Source organism: Hevea brasiliensis, chromosome 12 (assembly GCF_030052815.1).
Source record: "Hevea brasiliensis isolate MT/VB/25A 57/8 chromosome 12, ASM3005281v1, whole genome shotgun sequence".
NCBI lineage: Eukaryota > Viridiplantae > Streptophyta > Magnoliopsida > Malpighiales > Euphorbiaceae > Hevea > Hevea brasiliensis.
This window is the reverse complement of record NC_079504.1, coordinates 93,076,267-93,097,132: the sequence shown is the minus strand read 5'-3', so window position 1 is coordinate 93,097,132 and position 20,866 is coordinate 93,076,267.

The window sequence follows — 20,866 nt, the reverse complement described above, 5'->3', positions numbered from 1 at the left end:
TTAGGTATACTACGGGATCATGTTATGCCTTACGGAGGGGTAGGGTGTGACATCCTTGCCTTTGGTGAAACCCTTTTGCTACTAGCCTTGCTTTATAGGTCTTTACCTTTCCATCAGAACCAATTTTCTTCTTGAAAACCTATTTGTTCCCTATAGGTACAATACCTTCAGGTGGGTCAACAATGTAACACCCCTATGTTCGGTAGTGCGTTCTACTGTTCCGGTGACCAGTGTCTGTCCGGACAACTAGGATGCCTAGAACTACATTTAATTATTAGTGAGTAGACATAAAATAATGAAATACAAGAAAAGAAAATACAAAAAAAACAAATGAAAAATAATAGCAATGAAATCAAACTAAGTTAAATGAGCCAGCACCGCAGTGATGGGTGACCGCACGGGGAAGTTACGACGCAGGCAATAGCCGACCCCAGGACTGTAGGGAACCCTTAAATTTTAGTTTCAAGACATAATTAAAGACTTATTGAAGTATAAATATCATTAGAAATATCAAAGAAAAATTAATTAATTAGTACAAAGAAAAACGAGAAATCGAGAAAACGACAAAACTCTGTGTTATCGAAAAATCGGGAATGCAACCCGAATAGGGGCATTGTGGTCATTTGACATCCTGAGTTGCCTTTTCACCTCAATGTCCATTAAAAATGAGTCATAGTACACTTTGAAAATATCATGAAAAATTAAAATGGTGGTACATAATCTAAATAGTAAAAGATATGAGGAAAATGTGGGAATTATGGAAAACTTAGATTAAACAAATCATAAACTTCATTATTGCTCCACTAACATCACCTAAGTGGACTTTCAATTAGCCTTTGGATAGAAAATTCTATCATCTTCAACCTTGGGGCATCCAGCCGAAATCAACTTAAGAGAAAACTCCATAGCCATCCATGGTGAGCTCCATGCAATCTTGGTTAAGTCACTTTTTCCACTAGGTTTCTTCACTAAACTGTGACACCCCTTACCCATGTAAAGTATACCCGAGTAAGCAATGTCACACGATGTACCAGCACACTCTATTATACCTTAATTAATTTTTATCATGGTTTTGAATATAACTTGTGAAATATAATATATTTGATCAATTTATCGAAATTATAATTTATTTGAGGTTCCGAAAATTTTAAAGAAAATCCGGCAGAGTACCGGCTATACATGGAGAAAACAGTTCTTCGGAACCTGTGAAAAACACTTCCAATAATCATATTCAATCACCTCAAACTCCAATATCAAAATCTCAATATTTTTCAATCTCATTTCTCAGTCATGCATCTCATGTGATGATCATGTATAAATCACAGATAAACATTCACTTTTCCATTCACAAACCCAATTCTCATTATTTACATGAACATCAAAATACATTACATAAGTTCAATTACATATGAGAAAATAAAAATTTAGTTACAAAATACCAAAATGAAACCTAGTGTCCTACCAATGCACTGTGGAGGGTGAGGTGACACGGACACTATGCAGAGCTGCAGGATGGACTCACCCAGTCTGTGGTCTACTGGGCTCACGATCAGTATCTCCAGAACCTACGCGTGGCAAAAGCAACGCGCTAAGCAATGATGCTTAGTGGTGTAATAATAAAATAAAAGAAAATAGCAGAAAATAAATATGTATTGAATGTATATGTCTTATTTGTTTTGTATTTGTTATATTCATTTATTTCTTTAACTTTGTCCATTTTCATTCATTTGGTTGCCCAAGTAACCTATACTGGACGACTGGACTGGATAAACGGGTAAACTGGCACTGGGTATCAAGTACCTCGGGCCGTCACACCATCGGTCACATATGTATCTCCTGGTGTGCAACAGAACAGCTAACAAGCTGTAAATAATATTAGGCAAGAGGCCAAGTCTCAACACAATATCAAAATGGCTAAAAGCCATAAAATCATAGAATGGCATAACGCCATGTGCAGTACTGCTAACTGAACCCTATTGGCATGCCAAACTATCCAAACCAATCTTGTTAGGTATACTCGAGCATTTGATACTTTAAAATTCTTTAATTTGTGAATTTCAAGTTTTGGTGTCACTATTCACTTCATTAGTCAACAAAAATGTTGACTTTTGGATAGAAAATAGGTGCATTGGTTTTAACACTCCCAATGTACCACATTTTGCATTTAAAACTTGTTGGAATTAATCACCAAATCCATTTCTAAGTTTAAATCCAAGAGAGCAGAATTTACAGTTTTTGAACCCTAATTTTACTGTTCTATTAAGCACTGTTGCAGTGGGAATTTGAGGAAATGGTAAACATGAAAGTTGTTCCTTATTTTGTCTAGTTGAATTTCTTTTTTTGAATCACTCCATTTGGAGTTTTGTAGCTCCAGATATGGTCCAAAAACCACAGCTGGCCGGATTTCCAATCTGCAGAATTTACCAAATCTACAGTACAATGAACAGTGACTGCCACTGCCTTGTTGAATAGGTTCTGGTCATAATTTGGGGTAGGTTTCTTCATGAAATTGTTTGTCTATATCTCATCTTGTTGCTGTAAAAATTTCAGGTCAAATGGACCATTTTACAGTGAGTTATGGCCAAATGAACAGTTACTGTTCATTTGGTCATTCTGCAGAATTTGCTTGCAGGGTATCCGGATTGGGGCCAACTTTTGGTCCACTAGCTTTGGTCCTTTGGGCATGGTTTCTTCAGCAAAATTGTTCCATTATAAGTCTAGTTTCATGTCCAATTGGCCAAACACCAATTGGACCTACAAATCCAAAGATATGGCAGTCCAAACAGGCTGCACTCACAGCCTCATTACTGCTGTCACTAGGCAGCCTACCAATTGGGTTTGTAACACTTTAGTTCACTTAAAATTATGATTAACTTGCCTCAAATGGTCACTAATTGACCATTAGAATGTTCACTAATCACTTCAAAAGCCAAGTCAAATTTTAACTCCCTAAACCCTAATTTCCTTTAAGAATTTACACAAGGTACCTTAGTTTGACTCACTAACTCATTATCCACATGTATATATTCTTTAATCATGATCTTTAGTCCACTTTAAATCCATCAAAACAATCACTCTTATCCCTTCCTTAGGGCTGCCAAAATTCATGGTAAACATAAACATAAATTTCATTTATTTAAGTTACAAATTCTTACCTATTTCAAGTCTCTAACATAGAATTAATGAGTTTTAGATACATATGTGCACTAACCTCTTGTAGGGCAGAATTTTCCCAAGCTTAACTTCACTTTCTTTCCTTTTCTTGGCTGCCAAACACTTCCCCAAGAGGTATGGATAAATTTTAATGAAAGGTATTTAGGGTTTAGTAGTGAAACAAAGAGAGAAATGAAGTTTTTTTGAAGGTGTTAATGGAGGTTTGGGCAAGCTTGGATTTCGGCTGGTTAGGGAGGAAGAGGATGGCTGCTGTTGCTTTTTAATTTTTTTGGTCTCAATTATCTCTTTTATTAGTTAATTGAGTGTTTGTTTAATTGTGATTGGAGGGGGCTTTTAAATGACATCATAAAGATGTCATAATTTGCTTTATTTTGATTTTTCTTTTCTTTTCATCTCTACTCATTTTCAATTTAATTTTTAGTAATGTTTATTCATATTTTATGTTATAATAATTATTTACTCAACTGGACAAGTCGGATAAAAATCACCTCTGAAGGCGAAATGACCAAAATGCCCTTCGTTTGGCTTAACAGGTCAAAATTGTCTGTACCGATTGAAAATTTTTTCTAAATATTTTCTTGGCATTCTAATGCCATAGGGACCTCAATGACCCTTCTCCGGAGTCTCAAAAATTATTTTATGATTTTTCCCCTGGGTCTAGGGCTCCTAGTTATGAGAACCGCAACTTCCCTCTGGGTTACCCATCGCTAGAGCACCGGCTCATTTAACTTGATTGTATTTTATTTCTAAAATTTTTACTAAATTTTTCTTATTAATATTTGAGTTAATTATGGTTCCTCACTTTAGTTAAAATATTTTTCCGGACGTTCTAGCTGTCCGGACCGACACTGGTCACCGGAACAGTAGAATGTACGAAGTTGCTACAGGGAGGGTGTTACAACTCTTCCCCTCTAATTTAAATTTCGTCCTCAAAATTTACCTGATGCAAACAGTTGAGGGAACTATTGCCTCATTGTCTCTTCACTTTCCCAAGTTGCCTCCTCGGTGTTGTGGTGCCTCCAAAGCACTTTCACCAGTGGAATCTGCTTATTCCTCAATTCTTTTACTTCCCGAGCTAGGATTCGTAGAGGTTCTTCTTCATATGTCAAATCTGGTTGTATTTCAATTTCTTCCCTGGAGATGACATTTGAAGGGTCTAAGCGGTATCTTCTTAGCATAGATACGTGGAACACATTGTGGATCTTGTCCAGCTCTGGTGGTAAAGCTAGCCTATAGGCCACTGGACCCACACGTTCAATGACTTCATATGGGCCAATGAACCTAGGGCTTAACTTACCTTTTCTTCCAAACCTCAATACTTTCTTCCACGGTGACACCTTGAGGAACACTTTGTCGCCAACCACATATTCTATTTCTTTTCTCTTCAGGTCGGCATAAGATTTCTGTCTGTCTGAGGCAACCTTCAGATTGGCTTTGATTAGTTTCACTTTCTTCTCACTCTGTTTCACCAGGTCTGGCCCCACCAATTTGTCTTCACCCAATTCAGTCCAGCACACTGGAGTTCTACATTTCCTCCCATACAGTGCTTCATATGGGGCCATTTGGATACTAGCTTGGTAGCTATTGTTGTATGCAAATTCTGCCAGTGGGAGGTATCTATCCCAACTTCCCTCAAACTCAATGACACAACTCCTCAGCATATCCTCAAGGACCTGATATATATTTCATGTTATTATTATCATTTTAATTCAATATTTGTATCAATTCCATTGGTTTCAATTGTTTACCTGGATTACTCTTTCGGATTGTCCATCCGTCTGAGGATGGAAAGCTGTGCTGAAGTGGAGTTGTGTACCCAAGGATTCATGCAACTTCTTCCAAAATCTCGATGTAAACCTCGGGTCTCGATCAGATATGATGGAAAGTGGATGTGACACCCCTTACCCGTGTACAGTATACCCGAGTAAGTAATGCCACACGGTGTACCGGCACATTCTAATATACCTTAATTAATTTATATCATGCTTGTGAATATAATTTATGAAATATAATTTATTTTAGCCATTTATCAAAAAGTATTATTTATTTGAGGTTCCGAAAATTTTAAAGAAAATCCAGCGGAGTACCGGCTAAAAATGGAGAAAACAATTCTTCGAAACCTGTGAAAAACACTTCCTATATTCTTATTCATTCATCTCAACTCCTTTTATCAAAATCTCAATATTTTTTAGTTCACATTCATTTCTCAATCATTCACCTCATTTGATAATCATGTACCAGTTACAGATCAATATTCACTTTTCTATTTACAAACACAAATTTGCATTATTTACATGAAAATCAAAATACATTACATAAGTTTCATTACATATGAGAAAATCAAAATTTATTACAGAATGCCAAAATGACACCTAGTGTTCTACCAATGCACTGCAGAAGTTGAGGTGACACGGACACTGTGCAGAGCTGCAGGATGAACTCACCCAGTCTGCAGTCTACTGGGCTCACGATCTGTATCTCCAGTACCTACGCGTGGCAAAAGCAACGCGCTAAGCAATAATGCTTAGTGGTGTAATAATATAATAAAATATAATATGCAAATAAAAATAATAATTTCCTTGCTATTGCGTTCATAAGAAATGAATAGTTACTAACTTATTGTTTAGTCGAGGGCTAATCATGTTTTATGATATTAACTTCTTCATGCATTTCGTTAATTATTTTCTTCGTGATCTTGAGCTTCTTTGTATTTTTGTAATCATTCCTGATACTTTATTTTCGTATTTTCTTTAATAATCAGTTCAATCACAGTTATACTTTTCCATGCCCAAGTAACTTATACTGGACGACTGGACTGGATAACGGGTCGTTGGCACTGGACACTACGGTGCCTTGGGCCGTCATACTATGGGACGCAGAACGTCAACCATGTATGCAGTCAGTATGGCTAAAAAGCCATGAGATCACATAATCGGCATAAAAGCCATGAATACGGGCATAAAAGCCATGGATACGGGCATAAAGCCATGAATACAGGCATAAAGCCTTTCCTTTCGCAGTACTGCTAAAACAATACCCTATTGGCATGCCAAACTATCCAAACCAATCACATTAGGCCTACTAGGGCATTTTGCACTTTTAAGTTTCACAATTTTTGAATTTCAAGTTTTCATGTCACTATTCATTTCATTAGTCAACTAAAATGTTGACTTTTGCATAAAGAATAGGTACATTGGTTTTAGTACTCCCAACATACCACATTTTGTATTCAAAACTTGTTGGTTTTGGTCACTTTCTCAAAGCTTAGGTCATTTTGGCAAAATTGCCAATTTTTGGTTTTGGTGTCACTATTCACCTCATTGGTCAACAAAAATGTTGACTTTTGGATAGAAAATAGGTGTATTGGTTTTAACACCCCAAACATACCACATTTTGTATTTAAAACTTGTTGGTATTGGTTGCCAATACCATTTCTAAGCTTAATGCTAATTGAACAAAATTTTCAGATTTGGTGCATCATCTTTACTGTTCCATTTATTATTTTTACAGTGGGAATTTGAGGAAATGGTAAACATGAAAGTTGTTCCTTATTCTGTCTAGTTGAATTTCCTTTTTTGAATCACTCCATTTGGAATTTTGTAGCTCAAGTTATGGCCAAAATAAGTTTACTGTTCACGTGCACTATTCATGCTGCACTTTTGGGTTTTGGCAGATTTTGGTCCAATTTTGGTTAGTAATTTGATTAAGTTAAGTTCATAATTTGGCCTAACTTTCTTCATATGAAATGTTCTACTATGCCTTAGGTTTTCATCGGTTCAAGAATCGCCTAAATCCGAGTTTTCTAGAGAGAGTTATAGTCATCCAAACATTACTGCTAAAATGAAAATTCTGGAAATCTCAGTACAGTAAACTTCACTTTGCTCAATGATTTGATTAGGTTAATGGAATAATTTAGATTGGTGTCCTTCATGAAAGTTGTTTTTCTATATCTTATCTTGTTACTGTAAAAATTTCAGGTCAATTGACCATATCTACAGTGAGTTATGGCCAAATGAACAGTTACTATTCATTTGGTCATTTCTGCAGGGGCTGTTTGCAGGGTATCCGGATTGGGGCCAAGTTTTGGTCCTCTTGCTTTGGTCTTTTGGGCATGGTTTCTTCAGCAAAAATGTGCCATTATAAGCCTAATTTCATGTCCAATTGGCCAAACACCAATTGGACTTACACAGCCAAAGTTATGGCTGTTCAAGTGGGCTGGAATCACAGCCTCCCTACTGGTTACCCTAGGCAGCCTACCAATTCAGTTTGCATCACTCTAAATCTCTTCAAATTATGGTGAACTTACCTCAAATGGTCACTAATTGACCCTTATAATGTTCACTTACCACTTCATAAGCCAAAACCAAATTTCACTCTCTAAAACCCTAGTTCAAATTCATGATTTTCACAATTTCTTTAGTTAACTCTTTCATTCTTTGTATATATATATGTATACACTTTAAACATAATCTCCAATTCACTCTAAGTCCATTAATACAATCAAACTCATTCCTTCCTAGGGCTGCCGAAAATTCAAGGGATGCATACACTTAACTTTTATTCATTTAATTTACAATTTCTCACTTATTTCAAGCTTCTAACATGGAATCAAAGAAGTATATATATAAGTAGGCACTAACCTCACTTTAACCTCTCGTAGGGCAGATTTCTCCAAGCTAAAACTTCACTTTCCTTCCTTTTCTAGGCTGCCAAACACTTCCCAAGAGGTAGAGACAAGTTTTTAGTGAAGGGACTTAGGAGAGTTTGCGGTGAAATAAGGATGAAAATGGAGCTTTGGTTGAGATTAAATGGAGGAAGAGGGGAGGGGGTGTAAAACGTTTTTCTAAGGAGAAGAAGGGCTGCTGATTTCTTTTGTTTTTGGCCATATTTATCTCTTTTTATTTATTAATTAATAGGTTGTTTAATTGTGATTGGTTGGAAGTAAGTGAGTGACATCATAATATGTCATAATTTGCTTAATTTTTTCTTTTTCTTTTCTTTTCTTTTCTACCAAATTTCAATTTAATTTTTAGCAATATTTATTCATATTTTAAGTCATAATAATTATTTACTTAACTGGACAAGTCGACCAAAAATCACCTCTGAAGGCGAAATGACCAAAATGCCCTCCATTTGGCTTAACGGGTCAAAATTGTTTGTACCGATTGAAAAATTTTTCTAAATATTTTCTTGGCATTCTAATGCCATAGGAACCTCAATGACCCTTCTCTGGAGTCCCAAAAATTATTTTATGAATTTTTTTCTTGGTCTAGGGCTCTTCGTTGCGAGAACCGCAACTTCCCTCTGGTTACCTATCGCTTGGGCACCGGCTCGTTTAACTTGGTTGTATTTTATTTCAAAAATTTTTCCTAAATTTTTCTTATTAATATTTGAGTTAATTATGGTTCCTGACTTTAGTTTAAATATTTTTCTAGAAGTTCTAGCTGTCCGGACCGACACCGATCACCGGAACAGTAGAATGTACGGAGTTGCTACCGGGAGGGTGTTACAACTCTTCCCCTCTAATTTAAATTTCGTCCTCGAAATTTACCCAATGTAAATAGCCAAGGAGCTACTACCTCTTTATTTGTTCACCTTTTCGTGTTATCCTACTTCACTTTCTCTTTAGTCTCAATCCTATCCTCAAACAGTTATGTACTCATCCTTTTTCATCTTAAATACAGTCTCCTTCTCATCTCCATTCACTATCTCATTGTCTCTTCACTCTCTTATTCCATACCTTAACCTAAAATAAACAGGAAATACAGATTTGCAATAGTGTCACCTCGACTCTTATGAATGCAATGCATGATATGCAACCTATCTAGGTCCAGAAACACCTAAACCGTGCTCTGATACCACTAAATGTGACACCCCTTACCCGTGTACAGTATACCCGAGTAAGTAATGCCACACGGTGTACCAGCACATTCTAATATACCTTAATTAATTTATATCATGCTTGTGAATATAATTTATGAAATATAATTTATTTTAGCCATTTATCAAAAAGTATTATTTATTTGAGGTTCCGAAAATTTTAAAGAAAATCCGGCGGAATACCGGCTAAAAATGGAGAAAACAGTTCTTCGGAACCTGTGAAAAACACTTCCTATATTCTTATTCATTCATCTCAACTCCATTTATCAAAATCTCAATATTTTTCAGTTCACATTCATTTCTCAATCATTCACCTCATTTGATAATCATGTACCAGTTACAGATCAATATTCACTTTTCCATTTACAAACACAAATTTGCATTATTTACATGAAAATCAAAATACATTACATAAGTTTCATTACATATGAGAAAATCAAAATTTATTACAGAATGCCAAAATGACACCTAGTGTCCTACCAATGCACTGCAGAAGTTGAGGTGACACGGACACTGTGCAGAGCTGCAGGATGAACTCACCCAGTCTGCGGTCTACTGGGCTCACGATCTGTATCTCCAGTACCTACGCGTGGCAAAAGCAACGCGCTAAGCAATAATGCTTAGTGGTGCAATAATATAATAAAATATAATATGCAAATAAAAATAATAATTTCCTTGCTATTGTGTTCATAAGAAATGAATAATTACTAACTTATTGTTTAGTCGAGGGCTAATCATGTTTTATGATATTAACTTCTTCATGCATTTCGTTAATTATTTTCTTCGTGATCTTGAGCTTCTTTGTATTTTTGTAATCATTCCTGATACTTAATTTTCGTATTTTCTTTAATAATCAGTTCAATCACAGTTATACTTTTCCATGCTCAAGTAACCTATCTTTGGGCGATTGGATGGATAGCAGTCGTTAACCTTTGGACACGCGGTGCCTCGGGCCGTTATACTATGGGACGCAGAACGTCAACCATGTATGCAGTCAGTATGGCTAAAAAGCCATGATATCACATAATCGGCATAAAAGCCATGAATACGGGCATAAAAGCCATGGATACGCGCATAAAGCCATGAATACAGGCATAAAGCATTTCCTTTCGCAGTACTGCTAAAACAATACCCTATTGGCATGCCAAACTATCCAAACCAATCACATTAGGCCTACTAGGGCATTTTGCACTTTTAAGTTTCACAATTTTTGAATTTCAAGTTTTCATGTCACTATTCATTTCATTAGTCAACTAAAATGTTGACTTTTGCATAAACAATAGGTACATTGGTTTTAGTACTCCCAACATACCACATTTTGTATTCAAAACTTGTTGGTTTTGGTCACTTTCTCAAAGCTTAGGTCATTTTGGCAAAATTGCCAATTTTTAGTTTTGGTGTCACTATTCACCTCATTGGTCAACAAAAATGTTGACTTTTGGATAGAAAATAGGTGTATTGGTTTTAACACCCCAAACATACCACATTTTGTATTTAAAACTTGTTGGTATTGGTTGCCAATACCATTTCTAAGCTTAATGCTAATTGAACAAAATTTTCAGATTTGGTGCTTCATTTTTACTGTTCCATTTGTTGTTTTTACAGTGGGAATTTGAGGAAATGATAAACATGAAAGTTGTTCCTTTTTTCTGTCTAGTTGAATTTTCTTTTTTGAATCACTCCATTTGGAGTTTTGTAGCTCAAGTTATGGCCAAAATAAGTTTACTGTTCACGTGCACTGTTCATGCTGCACTTTTGGGTTTTGGCAGATTTTGGTCCAACTTTGGTCAGTAATTTGATTAAGTTAAGTTCATAATTTGGCCTAACTTTCTTCATATGAAATGTTCTACTATTCCTTAGGTTTTCATCGGTTCAAGAATCGCCTAAATCCGAGTTTTCTAGAGAGAGTTATAGTCATCCAAACATTACTGCTAAAATGAAAATTCTGGAAATCTCAGTACAATAAACTTTACTTTGCTCAATGATTTGATTAGGTTAATGGCATAATTTAGATTGGTGTCCTTCATGAAAGTTGTTTTTCTATATCTTATCTTGTTGCTGTAAAAATTTCAGGTCAATTGACCATATCTACAGTGAGTTATGGCCAAATGAACAGTTACTGTTCATTTGGTCATTTCTGCAGGGGCTGTTTGCAGGGTATCTGGATTGGGGCCAAGTTTTGGTCCTCTTGCTTTGGTCTTTTGGGCAATGGTTTCTTCAGCAAAAATGTGCCATTATAAGCCTAATTTCATGTCCAATTGGCCAAACACCAATTGGACTTACACAGCCAAAGTTATGGCTGTTCAAGTGGGCTGGAATCACAGCCTCCCTACTGGTTACCCTAGGCAGCCTACCAATTCAGTTTGCATCACTCTAAATCTCTTCAAATTATGGTGAACTTACCTCAAATGGTCACTAATTGACCCTTATAATGTTCACTTACCACTTCATAAGCCAAAACCAAATTTCACTCTCCAAAACCCTAGTTCAAATTCATGATTTTCACAATTTCTTTAGTTAACTCTTTCATTCTTTGTATATATATATGTATACACTTTAAACATAATCTCCAATTCACTCTAAGTCCATTAATACAATCAAACTCATTCCTTCCTAGGGCTGCCGAAAATTCAAGGGATGCTGAAAATTCAAGGGATGCATACACTTAACTTTTATTCATTTAATTTACAATTTCTCACTTATTTCAAGCTTCTAACATGGAATCAAAGAAGTATATATATAAGTAGGCACTAACCTCACTTTAACCTCTTGTAGGGCAGATTTCTCCAAGCTAAAACTTCACTTTCCTTCCTTTTCTAGGCTGCCAAACACTTCCCAAGAGGTAGAGACAAGTTTTTAGTGAAGGGACTTAGGAGAGTTTGTGGTGAAATAAGGATGAAAGTGGAGCTTTGGTTGAGATTCAATGGAGGAAGAGGGGAGGGGGTGTAAAACGTTTTTCTAAGGAGAAGAAGGGCTGCTGATTTCTTTTGTTTTTGGCCATATTTATCTCTTTTTATTTATTAATTAATAGGTTGTTTAATTGTGATTGGTTGGAAGTAAGTGAGTGACATCATAATATGTCATAATTTGCTTAATTTTTTATTTTTCTTTTCTTTTCTTTTCTACCACATTTCAATTTAATTTTTAGCAATATTTATTCATATTTTGAGTCATAATAATTATTTACTTAACTAGACAAGTCGACCAAAAATCACCTCTGAAGGTGAAATGACCGAAATGCCCTCCGTTTGGCTTAACGGGTCAAAATTGTCTGTACCAATTGAAAAATTTTTATAAATATTTTCTTGGCATTCTAATGCCATAGGAACCTCAATGACCGTTCTCTGGAGTCCCAAAAATTATTTTATGAATTTTTTTCCGGGTCTAGGGCTCCTCGTTACGAGAACCGCAACTTCCCTCTGGTTACCCATCGCTTGGGCACCGGCTCGTTTAACTTGGTTGTATTTTATTTCAAAAATTTTTCCTAAATTTTTCTTATTAATATTTGTGTTAATTATGGTTCCTGACTTTAGTTTAAATATTTTTCCAGAAGTTCTAGGCTATGACCGACAGGTCACCGAACGATGAGAATGTACGGAGTTGCTACCGAGAGGGTGTTACAGTGGAATTCCATGCAGTCTAACTATCTCACTGATATACAATTCTGCTAACTTCTCCAGGGAGTAGTCAGTCCTAACTGGCAGAAAGTGTGCTGACTTTGTCAATCTATCCACTATCACCCATACTGCATCATATTTCTTCTGGGTGAGAGGTAAACCACTTACAAAATCCATGGTGACCCGATCCCATTTCCATTTAGGTATGCGTATAGGCTGTAGCAATCCTGATGGAACTTGATGTTCTGCCTTGACTTGTTGACATGTCAAGCATTTAGTCACATAGTCAGCTATGTCCTTCTTTATACCAGGCCACCAATACTAAAGCTTCAGATCATGATACATCTTTGTACTTCCTGGGTGCATAGCATATACACTGGTGTGTGCCTCTTTCAGAATACTGGCCTTCAATTCCCCATTATCTGGTACACACAGTCTTTCTTTGTAATACAGACACCCATCTGCTTTCACCCCATAGTCAGTTGCTTTTCCTTCTGAGATTTTGCTCATAATAGCCATTAGCTTCTCATCTGCCTTTTGCCCATCTAAAATCTGCTGTAGCAGGTTTGGCCTCACTTGCAACTCAGCCAAAATAGCTCCATCTCGAATCAAAGTTAGACGGGCATTCAATAATCTCAAAGCTGTGATGGACTTTCTGCTCAAAGCATCAGCAACTACATTTGCTTTCCCAGGATGGTAGTCAATTACACAATCATAGTCCTTCAGGAACTCAATCCATCGCCTATGTCTAAGGTTGAGCTCCTTCTGAGTTGGCAAATATTTCAGACTTTTGTGGTCTGTGTAAATGTAGCACTTTTCACCATACAAGTAATGCCTCCATATCTTCAGTGCGAAGATTATTGCTGCAAGCTCTAGATCATGGGTAGGGTAATTCTGTTCATGTGGCCTTAGCTGCCTGGAAGCATAGGCAATCACCTTTCCCTCTTGCATCAATACACACCCTAACCCATTTTGAGAGGCATCACTGTAGACCACAAAGTCCTTTCCTGACACTGGCTGTGTTAACACTGGTGCCTCTGTCAACATAGCCTTCAACTTTCAAAACTGGTCTGACACTTGTTATTCCAGTCAAATCTGACATTCTTGTGTGACAATTTGGTCATTGGAGCAGCTATTAAGGAAAATCCCTTCACAAATCTCCTGTAATACCCAGCTAGCCCCAAGAAGCTTCTGACCTCAGTTGTATTTCTGGGAGGCTTCCATTCCATCACTGCTTCTATTTTCTTGGGATCCACCCTAATCCCATCAGCTGACACTATGTGTCCAAGGAATGCAATCTCATTCAACCAAAAGTCACACTTGTACAACTTAGCATACAGCTTCTTTTCTCTCAGGGTTTGCAGAACAATCCTCAAATGTTCATCATGTTCTTCCCTGGTCTTGGAATACACCAAAATATCATTAATAAAGAACACTACGAACCGATCTAAGTGTGGATGGAAGATATGGTTCATAAGGTCCATAAATGCTGCTGGTGCATTTGTTAGGCCAAAGGGCATCACCAGAAACTCATAATGCCCATACCGGGTCCTGAATGCAGTCTTTGGCACATCTACATCCTTTACCCTCAACTGATGATACCCTGATCTGAGATCAATCTTAGAAAATACTCCCGCTCCCTTCAACTAATCAAACAGATCATCAATTCTAGGCAACGGATATTTGTTCTTCACAGTCACTTTATTCAACTGCCGGTAATCGATACATAACCTCAAAGTCCCATCCTTCTTTTTCACAAACGACCTTTGGAGCTCCCCACGGTGACACCTTTGGGCGTATGAACCCCTTATCAAGCAACTCTTGCAATCGAAGTTTTCAACTCCTCAATTCCGTGGGTGCCATCCTATAAGGAGCAATGGAAATGGGTCTTTGTGCAAGCAGTGTCTCAATAGGAAATTCAACTTCCCTTTACGGTGGCAAACCAGCAACTCTTCAGAAATACTTGGGAAGTTTCTTCGTGGGTATGTCACTCGAGTTTGGCTTAGCACCTAGTATCCACCACATGTGCTAGGTAGGCTTCACGACCTTTCTCATCATTCTTCTTGCAATCGTGGTGAGATGACATTGGACAAGAAATCATCCTTTCCCCCACAACTGTGATCTCATTACCCTCAGAAGTTTTCAGAGAAATTCTCTTCAATTTGCAATCAACTATTGCCTGATGACGTGACAACCAGTCCATTCCCAAAATCACGTCAAACTCGTGGAAAGGCAACTCAATCAGGTCTGCCAAGAATTCATACCCCTGAATCCTTAACGGGCAACCCTTGTACACTTTGTTCACTACTACACTGTGGCCCAATGGATTAGTGACCAGAATGTCTTGGTCACTCTCCCCTACTAGTATCCCCCTTTCTACGGGTAAGTTGATGCAGATGTATGAATGAGTGGATCCTGGATCCACCAATGCATGCACAGATGTATTGTAGAGGGAGAACGTACCCCTGATGACGTCCGGGGCATCTTGCTCCTCCTGAGCTCTAATGGCATAGGCTCTGGCAGGTGGTCTGTTATCAGGCCTCTCTGCTGGCTCAGATGCAGGCCTCTGTGATGGTCCCACTGCGTCAGATTTGCCAGATTTCCTACCCCTTTGTGGTGCAGGAGCAGGTCTGTCTGCTTGTGTTGGAGCAGCTGTAGTAGTTCTGCGTGGACAGTTCTTCAACTGATGCTCTGTTGACCCACACCTTAAGCAGGCACCAGTCACTCTCCAACACTCCCCCTTGTGCCACTTCAGACAGTGTGGACATGCAGAAGATGCTGGGGCTGGTCCCCTGAACCCCATCCCTGGAGAGCTGCCCACTGATGGTGTGGACTGACCTCTCCTAGGGGTAAACTGTGGCCTGGGCCCCTGAGACTGACCCTGACCGTGTGGCTGACCTGAACTCTGTGCAGGTGGACCCTTGAACCTCTTCCCAGATGCAGGAGCTGAACTAGACTGACCTGGGCCCCTCTTCTGCTGTCTTTCCCTTCTAGTCTGCTCACTTATTCTCACTTTTTCAACTTTTATTGCAGCTTCCACTAACTTGGTGAAGTCGGTGATTCCCAAGGCAGTGAGCTGGATCTTTATGTTGTCATTTAATCCTTCCTCAAATCTCTTACACCTTTCAGCCTCATTAGGGACTATCTCCCTTCCATAGCGGCTCAATCTTACGAATTCCTTCTCATACTCGGCCACTGACAACTGTCTCTGCCTCAGGTTAATGAATTCCCTTCTTCTCTCTTCTAGATATACAGTACCCACATATTTCTTCTTGAATTCTGAGAGGAAAAAGTCCCAAGTTACCATTTCTGGCTGTACTTCACTGGACACCGTATCCCACCATTCATAAGCATCATCTTGCAACAGAGATATGGCAGCTTCTAGGTTTTGTTCGGGGGTGCAGTGGAGTTATTTTAAGACTCTGCCTGTTCTGTTCAACCAATTCTTGGCTGCAATCATCTATCATCTCTCTTGCCAAAGAAGTCCACCGCTCCATACTTTCTCAATTTTTCCAGTGTGATTTTGGTTGTGGAGGTGGTGGTGGTGGTCTTCTTGCTAGCATTACCCCACCATTTGTCAAGAATTGGCCATTTGTTGGAACATGGCCTGTGGAGGCTGAGCAGGCTCTGCTTGAGCTGGCGGAGCAAGTTCTCCCATACCCCTAGTCTCAGCTGCTGCAGGTGGAGCATGACTCTCCACTTCCTCCTCAAATGCCCTCTGAGATGTAGGGTCCATATCCTATTCAAAATAAGAAAGACAAACAGATCTGCATTAGTGTCACCTCGACTCTTACAAATGCAATGCATGGTATGGACTCAATCTAGGCCCAAAAACGCCTAAACCAGGCTCTGATACCACTAAATGTGACACCCCTGACCCGTGTACAAGATATGCGAGTAAGCAATGTCACCACTGTACTGCACACTCTATTATACCTTAATTAATTTTTATCATGGTTTTGAATATAACTTGTGAAATATAATATATTTGAGCCATTTGTGAAATTATAATTTATTTGAGGTTAGAAAATTTTAAAGAAAATCCAGTGATCTGGCTATACATGGAGAAAAGCAGTTCTTGAACCATGAAAAACACTTCCAATAATCATATTCAATCACCTCAAACTCCAATATCAAAATCTCAATATTTTTCAATCTCATTTCGATCATGCATCTCATGTGATGATCATGTATAAATCACAGATAAACATTCACTTTTCCATTCACAAACCCAATTCTCATTATTTACATGAACATCAAAATACATTACATAAGTTCAATTATATATGAGAAAATAAAAATTTAGTTACAAAATACCAAAATGAAACCTAGTGTCCTACCAATGCACTGTGGAGGGTGAGGTGACACGGACACTATGCAGAGCTACAGGATGGACTCACCCAATCTGCGGCCTACTGGGCTCACGATCAGTATCTCCAGAAGCTACGCGTGGCAAAAGCAATGCACTAAGCAATGATGCTTAGTGGTGCAATAATAAAATAAAAGAAAATGGCAGAAAATAAATATGTAGTGAATGTATATGTCTTATTTGTTTTGTATTTGTTATATTCATTTATTTCTTTAACTTTGTCCATTTTCATTCATTTGGTTGCCCAAGTAACCTATACTGGACGACTGGACTGGATAAACGGGTAAACTAGCACTGGGTATCAAGTACCTCGGGCCGTCACACCATCGGTCACATATGTATCTCCTGGTGTGCAACAGAATAGCTAACAAACTGTAAATAAAATTAGGCACGAGGCCAAGTCTCAACACAATATCAAAATGGCTAAAAGCTATAAAATCACAGAATGGCATAACGCCATGTGCGATCGCTAATCGAACCTATTGGCATGCCAAATTATCCAAACCAATCTTGTTAGGTATACTAGGGCATTTGATACTTTAAAATTCTTTAATTTGTGAATTTCAAGTTTTGGTGTCACTATTCACTTCATTAGTCAACAAAAATGTTGACTTTTAGATAGAAAATAGGTGCATTGGTTTTAACACTCCCAATGTACAAACATTTAAAACTTGTTGGAATTAATCACCAAATCCATTTCTAAGTTTAAATCCAAGAGAGCAGAATTTGCAGTTTTTGAACCCTAACTTTACTGTTCTATTAAGCACTGTTGCAGTGGGAATTTGAGGAAATGGTAAACATGAAAGTTGTTCCTTATTTTGTCTAGTTGAATTTCTTTTTTTGAATCACTCCATTTGGAGTTTTTTAGCTCCAGATATGGTCCAAAAACCACAGCTGGCCAGATTTCCAATCTGCAAAATTTACCAAATCTACAGTACAATGAACAGTGATTTCCACTGCCTTGTTGAATAGGTTCTGGTCATAATTTGGGGTAGGTTTCTTCATGAAAGTTGTTTGTCTATATCTCATCTTGTTGCTGTAAACATTTCAGGTCAAATGGACCATTCTACAATGAGTTATGGCCAAATGAACAGTTACACTGTTCATTTGGTCATTCTGCAGAATTTGCTTGCAGGGTATCCGGATTGGGGCCAACTTTTGGTCCACTTGCTTTGGTCTTTTAGGCATGGTTTCTTCAGAAAAATTGTGCCATTATAAGTCTAGTTTCATGTCCAATTGGCCAAACACCAATTGGACCTACACAGCCAAAGATATGGCAGTCCAAACAGTCTGCACTCACAGCCTCATTGCTGCTGTCACTAGGCAGCCAAGTAATTGGGTTTGTAACACTTTAGTTCACTTCAAATTATGATTAACTTGCCTCAAATGGTCACTAATTGACCATTAGAATGTTCACTAATCACTTCATAAGCCAAGTCAAATTTTCACTCCCTAAACCCTAATTTCCTTTAAGAATTTACACAAGGTACCTTAGTTTGACTCACTAACTCATTATCCACATGTATATATTCTTTAATCATGATCTTTAGTCCACTTTAAATCCATCAAAACAATCACTCTTATCCCTTCCTTAGGGCTGCCGAAATTCATGGTAAACATAAACATAAATTTCATTTATTTAAGTTACAAATTCTTACCTATTTCAAGTCTCTAACATAGAATTAATGAGTTTTAGATACATATGTGCACTAACCTCTTGTAGGGCAGAATTTTCCCAAGCTTAACTTCACTTTCTTTCCTTTTCTTGGCTGCCAAACACTTCCCCAAGAGGTATGGATAAATTCTAATGAAAGGTGTTTAGGGTTTAGTAGTGAAACAAAGAGAGAAATGAAGTTTTTTTGAAGGTGTTAATGGAGGTTTGGGCAAGCTTGGATTTCGGCTGGTTAGGGAGGAAGAGGATGGCTGCTGTTGCTTTTTAATTTTTTTGGTCTCAATTATCTCTTTTATTAGTTAGTTGAGTGTTTGTTTAATTGTGATTGGAGGGGGCTTTTAAATGACATCATAAAGATGTCATAATTTGCTTAATTTTGATTTTTCTTTTCTTTTCATCTCTACTCATTTTCAATTTAATTTTTAGTAATGTTTATTCATATTTTATGTTATAATAATTATTTGCTCAACTGGACAAGTCGGCCAAAAATCACCTCTGAAGGCGAAATGACCAAAATGCCCTCCGTTTGGCTTAACGGGTCAAAATTGTCTGTACCGATTGAAAAATTTTTCTAAATATTTTCTTGGCATTCTAATGCCATAGGGACCTCAATGACCCTTCTCCGGAGTCTCAAAAATTATTTTATGATTCTTCCCCCGGGTCTAGGGCTCCTAGTTGTGAGAACCGCAACTTCCTTCTGGGTTACCCATCGCTTGGGCACTGGCTCATTTAACTTGATTGTATTTTATTTCTAAAATTTTTACTAAATTTTTCTTATTAATATTTGAGTTAATTATGGTTCCTCACTTTAGTTAAAATATTTTTCCGGACGTTCTAGCTGTTCGGACCGACACCGGTCACCGGAACAGTGTACGAAGTTGCTATAGGGAGGGTGTTACATAAACCTTGTCCACACACCTTGGGCAGCATACTTGGGGCAAGAAAGATAAGTTTTGATGAGGTTTTGAAGAAGTCCAAAAGAGGTAAGTAGGTGTTTTCAATTCTTATTTCATTAAAAGTGTAACCAAGGGTGTGGGTAGTTAATTTATGGAAGAATTTTTTATGTTTGATGAATTAATGGTGAAACACCATTTCGGCAGCCATGGAAACTCACCATGTGTAGCTTGTTTTCACTTGTAAATTTTTGTTTAAGATATTGATGTAAGTGTTTATGTGTATAGAAATAATTTGGATAATGTATACTAAGTATATGTGTGATAGTGCACTTGGTTTTGGAAGCTTGAAAGCAAATTTAAAGGAGATGTGTTGTAACGTCCTCATTTTAGCTAGTCCGTACACTCTACTATTCCGATGACCAGTGTTGGTCTGGACAGCTAGAACGTTCGAAAAAATATTTAAACTAAAGTGAGGAACCAAAAAAATTAACTCAAATAACTAATAAAAAAAATATCTAGGAAAAATTATAAAATAATTCTTGGGACCCCAGAGAACGGTCATTGAGGTTCTTATGGCATTAGAATGCCAAGAAAATACTTAGAAAAAAATTTCAATCGGTACAAATAATTTTGGCCCATTAAGCCAAACGGAGGGCATTTTGGTCATTTCGTCTTCAGAGATGATTTTTTGGTCAACTTGTCCAGTTAAATAAATAATTTATATAAAATAAAATATGACTAAATATTGTTAAAAATTTAATTGAAATTAATTGGACAAGAAAAGGATGGAAAAATGAAAGAAATTGAAATTATGACATCATAAGGATGTTATTAAAAGTCTCCAACCCAATCAAGTGTTGACAAATGTCACCAAGGTATATAAAAGAGGTAAATGGGCTGGAAAAAGAAAGAAAAAAAAAATCAAAACTCCCTTCTTATCTTCTTCTCCTTGACGTAAAACTCTCCCACCATAGCCACCATGAGCAAGCTTTTGAAAGCTTGAATCCACACCCTTTCTCACCATAAAAGCCCTAGTTGTCTTCACAAAAAATTCACCCCACACCTTGAGAAAGCTTTGGGCAGCAAATTTTTGAAGGAAAATTGAAATTTTGCAAGACCCAAACTTAGTTCCAAAGAGGTTAGTGACCTAACCCTGAATTTTTCTTTAAATTCATGTTAAGGACTTTGAAAGAGTGTAAATTACAAAGAAATAAAATTGTTGAATACCATTTGTATGTAAACCCTAGATTTTGGTAGC